The 13,998-nt window shown below is 39.4% G+C and overlaps 1 protein-coding gene across 1 annotated transcript in view; it reads right to left on the bottom strand.

Annotated features, from left to right (window-relative positions):
- The window catches only part of CDKAL1 (CDK5 regulatory subunit associated protein 1 like 1), a 667,880-nt gene extending 663,270 nt beyond the window's left edge, over positions 1–4,610 (bottom strand). The window contains exons 1-2 of the mRNA XM_053668249.1: positions 4,550–4,610; positions 3,465–3,508 (exon numbers count right to left, since the gene is read on the bottom strand). The gene's annotated coding sequence lies outside the window, so the exon portion shown is untranslated. The remainder of the gene's footprint in view (positions 1–3,464; positions 3,509–4,549) is intronic.
- Positions 4,611–13,998: the final 9,388 nt, after the last annotated feature.

Below are 13,998 nucleotides of genomic sequence, written 5' to 3'. Positions count from 1 at the left end.
CCAAGCTAACGGGAGAGATGGATCCTCTTTTCACTGAAGTAGCTAAGTTGGGAGGATGTCAACTTGATGATGCTGGAGACCACCTGCAAGTCACAGGGCAGAAAGCCACCTAAAGAATGAACTACAGCAGAAGAGATAGAAGCCATACTGACTTATTTGAGCACCCAGATCCAACCAATGCCTGAAGCCTGATGCTGCCCACTCTGCCCGGTCATGTCAGCCAATAAATTTCTTCTGTGGCTTCAGTTAATTTGAGTTGGGTTTTCTGCTCTTGCATACAAGAGTCCTGGCCAACTCAGCAAACTCGGTAAGGTGAAATGAACTAAGTTAGTCTTTCTCAAATTGGTTCCATTTGATATATTAACTATCAGTGAAAAGATGGATCTGTGGTCAAATTAATAGGAAATCTTGCCTCCTTATAAATTCTCAGCATGCATAAGTAGAGCAAAGACTGTGAAGAACTGCTTTCAGTAAAGAAACCACCTCATTTATCTTAGAAATTTTCCGAAAATAATTTTCTCATAGACCTCCTCTTAATAAGGGTAATGATCATATTGAAACAGAAAGCTTGAATGAAGCTGATCTCAGATGCCCTCCCACATTCTATAGGTGGATGACTTCCTTCGTTTACCCAGAAGCAGTTCTTACCCATGTACTCAGCCAACCAATATGTTGCTATGAATAACCGTCCACTTCCCTAAGAACACCCCCTGTACTCTGACCTACTCAGGCAAAGAATTCCAGCAATGCTCCTTGTTCCAGCAATGCTTCCTGCTTCTCCTTCGCATATTCACTAATTGTCCCCTTACTAAATCATTACTATCTGGATATAAGCATACTATTATTTCTCCCATTTGAAAAACTAAAACCTTATAGCTGGGATGGGAGAAATAGACAAAAAAAAACTGTACTTGAAAAATAACTAAATAAAATTTTTAAAAAAAAAACCTTATCTTGACCCCACTTACTCCATTTACCTCCCCATCACATTTCTCTCCTTTAAAGAAAAACTGCTTGCAAGAGCTATCTATACTTACAATCTCTAGTTTCCCCTCCCTTTCTTTCACGAACCAAGCTTTCACCCCCATCATTCCACCAAAACTGCCTGTCATGATTTCAATGATACATACAATGATCAATTCTCAGTCATCTTATATGACCTTATCTGTAGGACAACACACCCCCCCAAGTTTTTCTCCTACCTCATTAGCCACTCCCTAAGTCTCCTTTGCTGGTTCCTCCTTGTGTCTGTTACAGGACCCCTTTTGATCTCTACACAACCTGTTCTCATCCAATTCCACAGCCCTGAAAGACCAACTATATTATATAACCAGTCCCAGTCCTCCCCTGAACTTCAGACTCACATGTCCAACTGCCTATTCAACAACGCCGCTTGAATGTCTAATAGCTATTTCTACCTTAAAAAGTCAAAATGAGACCTAACTGGTGTAGCTCAGTGGACTGAGCACTGGCCTGCAAACCAAAAGGTCACCAATTTGATTCCCAATCAGGGCACATGCCTGGGTTGCAGACCCTTCATCACCTGCTTAGATGTTTTCCTTCTTTTGTTACTATTTCTTTCTACTGCAATATACTCTGTGTCTGTAAAGGTTTTTGTGTGCTCTGTTCACTGCTTTATTCCAGGTGGAGCCTAGAACTATGTCTAGCATATTGCACGTTCTCAATATTTTTACTATAGACTATCCAGTCTAACAAAATATGGCCCCTAGCTAACCCCTCTGTCACCTCCCACTCTGTACCAACTGTACTAACCTTTTAGATATTCTCTAAGTATGCCAAACTAGTTTCTGACTCAGGGGCCTTCACAATTGCTATTCCTCTGCCTGGAAGATCATCTGACAGAAGAATACCATCCTCTGCCAGAATATATCCCCTCTGCCTGCAATATCTCTATGGCTTGCTGCCCACTTATCTACTCAAATGGCACCTCCTTGGAGACCGTTCCTAAACAGCATGTCTGAAATAAGGACACAGGGACCGAGCATTCCCCACACACTCTCACTAACCTCTAACCCTGCTTTATGCTTCATTTCTCTTCATAGCACTAACCTACCTGATACCAGATATACAATTGCATCTGTCTTTCTCATTACACTTTAAGCTCCAAAGGCATCATCTCCTTTCCACCACTATATCTAGAACACTTTCCAGTATTCTCATGTGTGTAGCCATGGTTGTAAAACAAAGTTCTACACCAGTACTTTTCAGTGTGGTTCCCAGACCAGCACAATTAGAATTACTAGGGAACTTGTTAGAAAAGTCTTGAGCCCCACCTTAGATCTATTGAATCAGATATTCTGAGTAAAGCCCAGTAATCTTTAATAAGCCTTCCAGATAATTTTGATGGCCACTAAAATATGACAATCATTTTTCTAGAGTTATTCTTTCATATAAGTCATCTAGCATGTTTGTCAAAAATGCATTACCTAGTCAGCTGATTTTCAACAAGGATGCAAAAAAATTTCATTGGGGGTAAAAACAGCCTTTTCAACAAATGGACAACTGGAGAGCCACATGCAAAGAATGAAGGTGGATTCTACCTCTTATCATATACAAAAAGTTAACTCAAAATGGATCACAGACCTAAATTTAAGAGCTAATACTATAAAACTCTTAGAAGAAAACATAGATGTAAATCTTCATGACGTTAGATTAAGCACTGGTTTCTTAGTTACAACACCAAAAGAACAAGCAACAAAAGAAAAAAAGATGACACCTTATCAAAATTCAAAAATTTTATGCTTCAAAGGACACCATCAAGAGAGTGAAAAGACAACTCCAACCAATGGGAGAAAAGATTTGTACATCATACTTCTGATAAAAAGTCTTATATCGGAACACATAGAAAAAAAGTTAAGCAACAGAAAGACAAATAACCCAGTGCAAAATACAGACAAAAGATTTGAACAGACAACTCTCCAAAGAAAATAGACAAATGGCCAGTAAGTACGTGAAAAGATGTCAGTATCATTAGCTATCAAGGAAATGCAAATCAAAATCATGATATATCACTTTACACCTGCTAGGATGGCTAGATTCAAAAAGGAGAGAACAGCACTGTGGATTAGAACACCCAGAGAGAGAAGAGAGAAGAGGAAAAGGGAAAGGGTCAAGTCTTCAGAAACTCCAGATTTAACTGCCAAATAAAAGAGAACCAGCTTTTAATGGGAACCAAGATGCAGCCACCACATACAGGAACGAACCAGTTGGTCATTAAAGGCAAAGGCGGAGAGCATGTCAGTGGACTCAGTCAGTGTAGCCTAACACAGACGGAAGGTTAAGTAGAATAAATGAAAATGTTTCTTGGATTTAGTGATATGGAGATCATAGCTTTTCCATGTAATAATGGTGGGAAAGTTACTAAGAGCTTGGGCTAGCTTTCTGCACATTATATAATGTGTAACATGTCACTCAAACAAAAAAGATTTAAAATAAATGAGTACCTTGATTATCTGCAATTACTCTCAAATCCTCTTGAAATACAGGTCTGGAAAATAAAAACTGATTAGAAAAAGCAAGTTCACAAGTTCACAAAACCACAGTAAGAACTCTTTAAAAATTACCCAAAAGAAGCCCTGGCTAGTGTAGCTCAGTGGATTGAGCGCGGGCCTGCGAACCAGACAATCGCGGTTCGATTCCCAGTCAGGGCACATGCCTGGGTTGCAGACCTGTTCCCTGCAGGCCAGCTCCCAGCAGGAGATGCACAAAAGGCAACCACACATTGATGTTTCTCTCCCTCTCTCCTTCCCTTCCCCTCTGAAGATAAATAAATAAAATCTTTGAAAAAAAAATTACCCAAAAGAGATTAGCCTCCATAAAACACTGTCTTATACAGCAGGCTTAATTATGATCCATACTATTTGCAACTTCTTACTGATTCAAACAAGTGTGTTGACATCTACCGTATTTGCCATGACTGGAATCCAGCGTCTAGCAACAGTAATACTGTCCGGCACTATCACAGTCTGCATGATTCAAGTAAAACCAAAAACTACAAAACGGAAATGAGGAATGAAATAGGTAGACATCCAGATCACCTTCCATCTGAAAGACACGTGTTGCCCTGAGATGCAGACTGATTTTATGAGTAAACAAGAATGAAAAGTGAAAACACAAGACACCTACTCTTACGACTCCAGTTTAAATTCTTAATGAGATACAGCTCTGTGAAAGCTAAGTAACTGCGACAGCCTCCTCCTGTCCTACACATTCACTAACGCAGAAAGTAGGAGAACGAATAAAGTTTATCTTGACAACAAGGAACCGAGATCCCTTAACACTCCGTACAGCTCTGCACCACCTGAAGCCAAAGACCCTGTCCTCACTTTTGGCAGCGCTCCCAGCCTCCCCGTTCCCCGTCCCAGCTGGCAGGTCCCCCTTTAACTTCGAAACAAACCAGCAAAGACTGAAATTGAGGAAACAGGACTCTGCCATGAAACGAGCTCCGCCCGTACTGTGCCCCAAACTGATCTACCCGCCACCCTTACCCAGCAGTCGAGAAATAACAAACCAAACCAAAGAGACCCACCGCTCTCCGGAACAGCACAGACTTCAGATGGAGCTCGCCATGACACTTACGTCCCGCCTCGTTCAATTGCGCATGCTTGGCGACGGTGGCCCGGGGAGATCAAATTGCACCATTGTGAAGCGCGAGTTCTGATTTAATTTAATTTAGTAATGATTATGCTTACGTTCCTTTTGGTAGCAGAGGCTAAAATACACGCCCAAGGGATAGTGTTCTTAGAACCAGTTAACTTCTCAGTACTTACTGTATGCCAAGCACTGTGTTAAGGTTAAGGTCTTTGCATAAACATCTTCTCCCGACTTATTTATTATTATATATTATTTTACAAAAGAGGAAACCGGAGTTTAAGTACTTGCCCAAAATCACTCCCCCAGTAATACCTCTGTGATGCATCCAGCTATTCCTTACTCCCAAAGAACCTGCTTTTTTCATTACATTTTCTAGCTTACTCAACCTTTTGTGGAAAGAGGTCATATTAGGGAAGAGAATAGAAAAAGGACAGAGAAAGAAAATTGGTAGATTAAATTTAACATAGGTCACTAAACACCAAGCAAGTTAGCAGCTAAACTGTAAAGCAGTTTACCAGAGAAAGAGAACTTCCGTGGAGTATACTGATTCTGACCTGGTTGTTTTACACGTGTTATCTCACTTTATTATTCTTTCTCCAAGACAGTATTTGACTTTCCATTCCCCAGAAGACTTTACAAAGTGGAGGCCATGAGCCACGAACAGAAAGTCAGAAATCATTAGCTATGTGTCTGACTCTGGGTTTCACAGTGCCTTGGAGGAATTGCCTTACTTTCTAAATGCCTTTCCTAGTGCAATTCCCTCAAATTAAAACGCCACCCTTTGCTCATCCATATCCATGAAGACTCTAAACTGTGTCCAGGGACTCACTGCAGACTTCACCCAGTGAATTATAACTGTTTATGTTGTCTCCTCTCTTTCACTAGACCCCAAAAAGCAGGCCCTAGGCAGTCTTCTTGGCTATAATCCCTCTGCATAGCACATAATCACCACTCAACAAACAGGAATGAAAGAAAAACTCCACTCCTTTTCCCTAAGCTCTAGTTAAATTCAGTTAAAGAAATTTTATCTTGTGCACACCACATGACATCAAACACTGTGCTTGATGCTAGAACTAGAAATGAAAAGATCACTCCCACTACTATTTCAGTCTACTTCAAGGAAATAGTTTGAGTGGAGAATAGCAATCATCATGGAAAATGAATGTGGACCTGTGGATCACAAAGGGCAGGCTCCTCCTCTTGCAGGAAGAGGTCAAGATTTCCCATAGGATGAAGTAAGAAAAATGGATAAGTATAGTCCTGGCTGAGAAGACAGAGAGCAAGTTCATGGACGCCTGAAACTGTGAACTATTCTTGTACATCATAAAAGCAAAAAGAGTTGGGTAATGGTAGAGAAGGCTGGAGAAGGAAAGTGCATGGAGCAGATTAAGGTGAGCCTTGTTTGCTAAAATAGAGACAAGCATTTTAGTGCTTGAGCAAATTCTTCTCTCAGGAGGATGGGTGGAGTACAACACTTCAGATATGAAGAAATGCTGAAAGCCTAAGTTAAGCTGGAGCCATGAGGAATTAGAAATGCAATAAAAGGACAGAAAAGATACTGAGGAATAATATTAGCAAGATTTGGTGATTGATAGGTGCTGAAGAAAATGATACAAAGATGTTTCCAAGTTTTTGGATAAAATGACTAACACCAGTACCACTTTGGTGAATTCTGCCTAGTTAGGGACTTAACTCTGAATCATATGACAAGCCAGTGGCCCTCCCTCCAGGAATTTACATTGCAGAAGTGCTCACAATTAACAGAATGACATATGTGCTAGATTATTCTTCGAAACTGCTTGAAATAGCAAGACTGGAAACCCTCTCATTTCTAATGAGGAGACTAGTCAAATATATTGTATTTGTGATATCTACTATGCAGCTCTTTAAAAAGAACAAGTTTGCATTTAATGTGATAAGACATTCTTAAGTGAAAAAAGAAAGTTGAAACTGTATATACAGTAGATGAATATACTCACTGGAAGACAGATAGTATCTTCGGTAGAATATATAGAAAGTAGTAATGAGGTTGTCTCTAGGATAAGGAACTGAGTGGCTAAAGGAAGATCTGTTTTCCCCCATATAACACTTTGTACATTTTATTTTTAAGTATATTTGGTTGATTAAGCTATTAGAGTTGTCCCATTTTTTTTTCCTTTTATTCCCCTCTGCCCTCTACCCTCCTCCCTCCAACATTCCCCTGCCTTAGTTCATGACCGTGGGTCATACATATAAGTTATTTGGCTTCTCAATTCCTGTACTAGTCCCAACTTCCCCCTATCTATTTTGTGCCTACCAGTTATGCTTCTTATTCCCTGTACTTTTTCCTCCATTCTCCCCTCTCCTTCTCCCCACCAATAACCCTCCATGTAATCTCCATTTCTGTGATTCTCTTCCTGTTCTAGTTGTTTGCTTAGTTTTTTTTTTAAGTTCAGTTGTTGATAGTTGTGAGTATGTTGTCATTTTACTGTTCATAGATTTTTATCTTTTTTTCTTAGGTAAGTCCTTTTAACATTTCATATAATAAGGGTGTGGTGATGATGAACTCCTTTAACACTACCTTATCTGGGAAGCATTTTATCTGCCCTCCCATTCTAAATGATAGCTTTGCTGGGTAGAGTAAATCTTGGATTTAGGTCCTTGCCTTTCATGACTTTGAATACTTTTTCCAGCTTCTTCTTGCCAGAAAGGTCTCTTTTGAGAAATCAGCTCACAGTCTAATGGGAACTCCTTTGTCGGTAACTATCTCCTTTTTCCTTGCTGCTTTTAAGATTCTCTCCTTATCTTTAATGTTGGGTAACTTAATTATGATGTGTCTTGGTGTGTTTCTTCTTGGACCCAACTTCTCTGAGCTTCCTGGACTTGTATGTCTAGTTCCTTCACCAGATTGGGAAAGTTTTTTCTTCATTATGTTTTCAAATAAGTTTTCAACTTTTTGCTCTTTCTCTTCTCCTTCTGGCACCTTTATGATTCAGATGTTGGAATGTTTAAAGTTATCCTGCAGGTTCCTAAGCCTCTACTCACTTTTTAAAATTATTGCTTCATTTTGTGCTGGTTGGATATTTATTTCTTCCTTTTGTTACAATTTGTTTATTTGAGTCCTGGTTTCCTTCCCTTCACTGTTGGTTCCCTGTATATTTTGCTTTATTTCACTTTGTGTAACCTTCATCTCCTCCTTTATTTTGTGACCATACTCAGTCATTTCTGTGAGCATCCTGATTATCTGTGTTTTGAACTCTGCATCTGATAGGTTATCTCATCGCTTAGTGCTATTTCTGGATCTTTGATCTGTTCTTTCACTTGGGCCGTATTTCTTTTGTTTCATTGCAGCTGTTATGTTAGAAAGGGTAGAGCTGTAGGTATTTGCCAGGGTGGGGAGACCCACATTGCTTCCTTGTTGGCACTGTATATGGGGAAGGGGTCCAAGAGGGAACGGTGCTGGTTGCTCATCTCTCACCCCACTTTCCATCACTTCCCTCACTTCCCACAGATTGTGCCCTTTCAGGTGCTGATTCCCTGGTGAGTGGGCTTGTGTATGTTCTAGGACCTAGTGGGTCTCTCCAATGGACTTTCCTGTGAGACTGGGAGTTTCTCCCACCACTGCAACCCCTGCAGGTTTTTACAGCCAGAGGTTTTTAGGCTTTAGTTTCCCACGCTGGAACCCTGTGCTGCAAGCTCTGTCTCACTCCCCAGTTGTTCTTTCTGGTTTATCCGCACGTGAATGTGGGACTGCCCGGTCTGGCACTCTCCACCTTGCCTGCATCTTCCCCACTCCAGTTTCCCATCTCTGCCCCTCCTCCCAGTCTGGATGAATGTTTTCTCTTTAACTGCTTCATTGTCAGACTTCCATGAAGTTCAGTTTTCTGGCAGTTCTGGTCATTTTTTGTCTTTAAATTGTTTGTTATCCTTCTTTTGGTTGCTTAAGGACATGAAGCATGTCTATCTACCCATGCCTCCATCTCAGTTGGAGTTCATATTTTTGTGCCATACAAATGCATTGTTTATTCAAAAAATAAATGAATACATTTTATTAAGGAAGTTAAAATAACATTTGATGATTTATAATTTACTGGTTTATCTGTTACATTGTACTGTGCAACTTTAATTTTCCCTGTTATGAATATATAGATTTTAAGTATTTTATCGTGGTAAAACCTCCAGAACATGAAGTTTACCATTTTAATCACTTCTAATTATACAGTTCAGTACAACTGCACTGAGCAAATTCACAATATTTGTGCAACTGTCACCACCTTGCATCTCCAGAGCTTTTTCATGTCCCCAGCTGGACCTCTGTGCCCATTAAACAACTTCCATTTCTCTCTCACCTCAGCCTCTGGCAACCACCATTCCACTTTCCGTCTGCATGAGTTTGACTGTTTCAGGTACCTCTTATCTGTCCTTTTTTTAACTGGTTTTTTTTTCCACTTCGCATAATCTAAGGTTCTTTCATGTTGTTGTAGCATGTCAGAATTTCTTCCTTCTTTTTTAAGGCTGAATAACCTTCTGTTGTATGTTTATTTCACATTTTGTTTACAAATTTTAAGTATTTATGCTTTGTCTCTCAAATAAGACTGTAAACGTCAAAAGAATAGACACTTCATATTGTTAATGGATTTAGCCCATAACATAGTATTAAATATTTTATGAACGTTTGGTGGTGAAAAACCCAATTGTTTTATAGTACTAAAAATGCAAGTGAATCTACAAAATAATAGTAAGAGTTATCATGTTTAACAACTTAAAAATGTTTGTCATTAACTATATTATGCCCTCTGTGAATTAACAAATTTATTCATCACAATAACTCTCTAAATAGTCTGACAAATTAGGAGTACTCTTTCCTCTCATTAGCCTTTGTTTTGTTTTGTTTTGTTTTGTTTTGTTTTGTTTTGTTTTTCTCAAAGGAAAAAACTGAATCTTAAACAGATCGAGTTCAGTTTTTTATTATTTTTTATTTTTTAATTAGAATTGACATATATTTTATTAGCTTCAGGTGTACACCCCAGTGATCAGACATTATGTAATTCACTAAGTGATCATCCTGATAAATTTCATACCCTTCAGACACCGTACAGTTATTAGAATATTGTTGACTATATTTCCTATGCTATACTTTTTTCCAATCTTTATTGTATTTTTTCTATTATCATTTATCCCCTTATATCCCCCCCCAGAAATCACCACGCTATTGTCCATGTCCATAAGTCCTTTTTCCTTCTTCCCCATGACTGTTCTGTAAGAACCAATTTATACTTCTTAATCACTTTACCTTTTCACCCACCTATGCCCAACATCTCTCCTATCTGTCAAAATGTTCTGTGTATCTGTATGTCTGTTTCTGTTCTGTTTGTTCATTTATTTTGCTTTTTTTAGATTCTGTTGACAGGTGTGTATTTATTGGCATTTTTTTCATATTTTTTCTTTTTCTTCTTAAAGAAGACCCTTTAACATTTCATGCAATACTGGTTTGATGGTGATGAATCCCTTTAGTTTTCAGGGTTTGTTTGTTCATTGTTTTGTTTTGTTTTCTCAAGAAAGCTCTTTATATGTCCTTCAATTCTAAATGGTAACTTTGCTGGGTAGCATAACCTTGCTTTTCATCACTTTGAATACCTCTTGCTACTCCCTTCTAGCCTGCAAAATTTCCATTGAGGAATCAGCTTACAGTCTGATGAGAGCTCCCCTGAAGGCAACTAACTGTTTCTGTCTTGCAGCTTTTAAGATTTTTTTCTTTGTCTTTAACCTTTGGCATTTTAATTATATGTCTTGGTATAGGCCTCTTTGGGTTCATCTTATTTGGGACTCTCTGCCCTTCCTGGACTTGTATGTCTATTTCCTTTACCAGATTAGGGAAGCTTTCTGTCATTTATGTTTTTAAATAGTTTTCTAAATTTCTTGTTCTTTCTCTTCTTCTGGCCCCCCCATGATGAAGCATGAACCAGACCATTCAGATGGAAAAGTTACTGGAAACTACTTGGGTGGGCCCACATGTTGTGTAGGATGGAGTCTCAGAAAATCATGAGGGTGGGATGAACAGTGTAAGCCCTTTTGATGGAGACTCATATATAGCACCCCACCTGCTGACTCTGTTGAGTGGGGGGGCAGGGGTCTCAGAAAAGCAACAGTGGCCTTTGCCAGCATTTCTCTCTGGCAGAAAGCTGCCCCTCTCCCCCATATCTGCTACTCCAGCACTGGAGGTCAGAGGGAGTGAGTCCAAGTAAGTCCATATGTGGACCCTTTGAAAGAAACTGCTTTGGACTCCAGAAGCCCTCTATCTTTCTCAGCCTCAATTTGGCTGGTTTTTACAGACAGAACCCTGGGCTGGGGGGCCTATTGTGGGGCTGAGACCCCTCAATCTTCAGGGGGGACCTCTACAGCCAAGACATTTCTTCTAATTTTTATCTGCCACAAGTGGGTGTGGGACCAGCCTGTTCCTATTCTCCATCCCTCCTACCAGTCTCGATGTAGCTTCTTCATTAAATCCCTAGCTGTAGGATTTACATTCAGCTAGATTTTAGTCAGCTCAACATGATGGTTGCTCTGTAGTTTAGCTGTAATTTTGATGTGGTTGGGGGAGGATGTGAGTACTGCGTTTTACCTACGCAGCCATCTTGACCAGAGCTAGTTGAATTTTTTAACAACTCCATAGGAATACTTTAGAAAAAAGAAACTGCACACTTTCTTTAAAAATGCAATTAGAGAAAAACATTGGAGGTAAAAGAATGGTAAGGGGAATTTGGAATAAAATTAATAAGCCTTCAGAGTGATTGATTCCATTATTTATGTTAGTCTTTACAGTGAAAGTTGAAGTATGAACAATAATAAAGTTAGAGAATTCTTACCTCCTCAGCTACCAACCAAAAAGAGTAAATTATGAAAATTGTAATAATTTAAGAACACATAGTTTAGATTTAGCATACTATGATCTGAGCAATTAGCAGTGTGCTTATAAATTTGTACCAATAAATATATTTTTATGGGAAATAAATTAGATATTTAATTCACTCAAACAATGAGCCCTGGCTGATGTGGCTCAGTGGATTGAGTGCTGGCCTGTGAACCAAAGAGTTGTTGGTTCGATTCCCAGTCAGGGCACATGCCTGGGTTGCAGGCCAGGTCCCCAGTGAGGGATGTGCAAGAGGCAACCTCACATTGATGTTTCTCTCCTTCTCTTTCTCCTTCCCTTCCTCTATGTACAAATAAATAAATTGAATCTAAAAATAATAATAATAAAAATTAGTATACATGGAATTTCCTGTGTAAAATATTTAAAACTATTAAAAAGTTTTCATAGAATGAAATTCAAAGTGGAGTAATCTTTTTTTATATAAGGTAAGAAAAGTATAAGTAATGTGTTCTCAATTTTTTTTTTTATATCTTTAGAGAGGAAGGGAAGGAGAGAAGGAGAGAAACATCAGTGTATGGTTGCCTCTTGTGAGTCCCCTGCTGGGAACTGGCCTGCAACCCAGGCATGTGCCCTGACTGGGAATCGAACCGCGATCATGTGGTTCGCAGGCCCACGCTCTATCCACTGAGCTACACCAGCCAGGTCAATTTTTTAAAAGATTTTTAAAAAATTTATTTATTTTTAGAGAGAAGGCAAGGGAGGGAGAAAAAGAGGGTGAGAAATTGATGTGAGAGGGAAACTTTGAATGGTTGCCCCTCATACATGCCCCTACTGGGGACCAAACTGGCGACCTTTAATTTTGCGGGATGACGCCCAACCCACTGAGCCACATGGATCAGGGCAGTGTTCTCAATTTTTAAAGTTCAACAGGTCAACATGTATATGCAAGCATATTGTTATTTATGTAAGCTTCCCATCGCATGTGACGGAAAGCTAATTGTGTTTTCTCAAGCAAGAAGTATCAGGGGGAACATGATAGTTAATGGTAGACCATGGATTTTCATTGCAATTGATTAATGTTAGAGTAAATTCCCCAGATGGACACCATACAACTGAAACGTTTTTTAAGAAGATTTTTTAAAATATCAAAGAACCTATGCACCACAATGTTCATAGCAGCACAATTTACAATAGCCAAGAGTTGGAAGCAACCTAGGTACCCAACAGTAAATGAATGGATCAAAAAATTGTGGTACATATACACAATGGAATTCTATGCAGCAGAGAGAAAGAAGGAGCTCCTACCCTTTTCAACAACATGGATGGAACTGGAAAGCATTATGCTGAGTGAAATAGGCCAGGTGTTGAAAGACAAATACTATATGATCTCATCTTTAACAGGAAGCTAAACAACAAAACGAACAAGCAAGCAGAATAAAAACTAAGACACTGAACTAGAGAACAAGGGGACAGTGACCAGAGGGGAGAGGGAAGGGAATTTAAGGGGGAAGGGGGGAGGGATTTGGAGGAACAAATGTGAAGGACACAGGGATGAGAGCTAGGGGGTGTGGAGATGGGAGGGAAGTGGGGAGCACGGGACGGGGCGGGGGCTGGGATGGGAGAAATAGACAAAAAACTGTACTTGAAAAATAACTAAATAAAACAATTTAAAAAAAGAAAGGTTCAAGTACAAAAAAAAAACAAAATAAAATAAATAAAATTAATTTTTCCTATAGTCAAAAAAAAAGAAGATTTTTTAAAGTATTGCTTTTCCTAAAGTACTGAAGATGAGGAAATAAGTTAGGATACTATCACAGTAGTTTACAAATGAAGCCAAGAAACAAAGATGGTGACCATAGAGATAGAGGAAAAAGAACTATGGCAAAGAAAATTTGCCCCAAATTGGTATAAGCTTCAGTGCAGAGAACAGAAGAGAAGGACAGTGATGGTCTTTAAAAAACTGAAAAAAATAATATAAAAGCATGATGTAAAGTAAGTGAACCCGCTGTTTTCTTTGGACTAATGCTAAATTTTCTCCATGTAATCTAACCACTAGGGGTCAGAGTGCTATACTTCTAATACCAGCTCTCCAATACTACAAATGTATGCACACTGGTTTGGCTCAATTCTATAATTAATTTGATCTTTTCCTTCTCCCACTCTCAGCACAATTGGTTTGGGGGTGTACCTGGGGCCCAGACCATAGCAATGAGAGCACCACATTCCTCTACCAGAGTGCAGGTAGCCCACCTGGAGCCAGAGCGAATTCTGGGTTCTCTCTCACCAGGGAGAATCTCCTGCCAGTGGGATGGTTCCAGGCAGCCATGTGGAGAACACCTGCCTGAGACTCAAGCCCTGTCAGAGGAAAGTTGAGCTGAGTGAGAAAGGGAGAAATCAGTAAATTCTGAAGACAACTAGGCCCCTGACATCCCATATGCCTGGAGCTAGGTTTACTTCTGAGCTGTTCAGTTTTGTAACCAAGTATATTACTCCCTTTTTAACCCCTGGAGCAAATTTGAGTGGGTCTCTTTCAT

This window comes from Artibeus jamaicensis, unplaced genomic scaffold, assembly GCF_021234435.1.
Source record: "Artibeus jamaicensis isolate MK-2021 breed Jamaican fruit bat unplaced genomic scaffold, CSHL_Jam_final contig_482, whole genome shotgun sequence".
NCBI lineage: Eukaryota > Metazoa > Chordata > Mammalia > Chiroptera > Phyllostomidae > Artibeus > Artibeus jamaicensis.
Note: the sequence above shows the minus strand (reverse complement) of the source record. Positions and strands in the feature narration are given on the sequence as shown.